Source organism: Hipposideros armiger, unplaced genomic scaffold (assembly GCF_001890085.2).
Source record: "Hipposideros armiger isolate ML-2016 unplaced genomic scaffold, ASM189008v1 scaffold_0, whole genome shotgun sequence".
NCBI lineage: Eukaryota > Metazoa > Chordata > Mammalia > Chiroptera > Hipposideridae > Hipposideros > Hipposideros armiger.
Window position 1 is genome coordinate 10,598,477 of NW_017731350.1, and position 805 is coordinate 10,599,281.

The 805-nt window shown below is 31.7% G+C and overlaps 1 long non-coding RNA gene across 3 annotated transcripts in view; it reads left to right on the forward strand.

Annotated features, from left to right (window-relative positions):
- The window catches only part of LOC109389894 (uncharacterized), an 88,068-nt gene extending 87,622 nt beyond the window's left edge, over positions 1-446 (forward strand). For all 3 annotated transcript variants that reach the window (XR_002125478.1, XR_002125481.1, XR_002125487.1), the window contains exon 3: positions 367-446. This is a non-coding gene — a long non-coding RNA (uncharacterized LOC109389894). The remainder of the gene's footprint in view (positions 1-366) is intronic.
- The last annotated feature ends 359 nt before the right edge of the window (positions 447-805 follow it).

The following is an 805-nucleotide window of genomic DNA, read 5'->3' on the forward strand; positions in this document are numbered from 1 at the left end:
AAACTTACCTTTCTTGACAGATGTTTTAATAATACCCTCTCTCTTGTGCTTGTCCATTGACATGGTATGTTTTCACATCCATGGAACGGAAACAAAGCTAAACTGAAATATTTACTGTAAGGATTCAGGGAAAGGAATCGTTTTGTAGAACAAACCTAAACTCTGCCTCCTATAAGTAAAATATCTGATTCTTTTAATGGGAATCCTTGCTGAGTTATTACTCATCTCCCAGTATGAAGATGCCAGGTCTTCAGACATAGCTATGAGGATCCAGTGGTATTTATGCAAGTTAGTCAAATATGTTCAACCCTTTAATTTATTTTTTATACTGCTAATGATATGTTGGTTTTGTGTTGCCTCTCCTAGGTTTGCTGGCATGGGAAACCTGCTGAAAGTCCTTACCAGGGAAATTGAAAACTATCCACATTTTTTTCTGGATTTTGAAAGTAAGTTCCAAAAATTAAAACTTTTTACTTTCTTTATAGCTTGCTGATAGGAAAGTTATAACATAAGAATTTTATTTGATTCTTGAATATTCAAATGTCACTATGAATTTTTTTCTGAGTCTTCGAAGACCATTTTCCGTCTTTTTCCTATTTAAAAAAAAAATCTCAATCGAGCATCTTTTTGAATATGTCTATGGTTTTCTTTGATTTTAGAAGTGATCAGCTTTTGCAAGCCTAGCATAAATCATCATCATGTATTTTTCCTAATATTTTTCATGAATCTCTATGTCATATTCCAAAGAAAAATAGTATACATAGTAATTTTCACAGATTAATATAAAACAAATTATCACCAGACA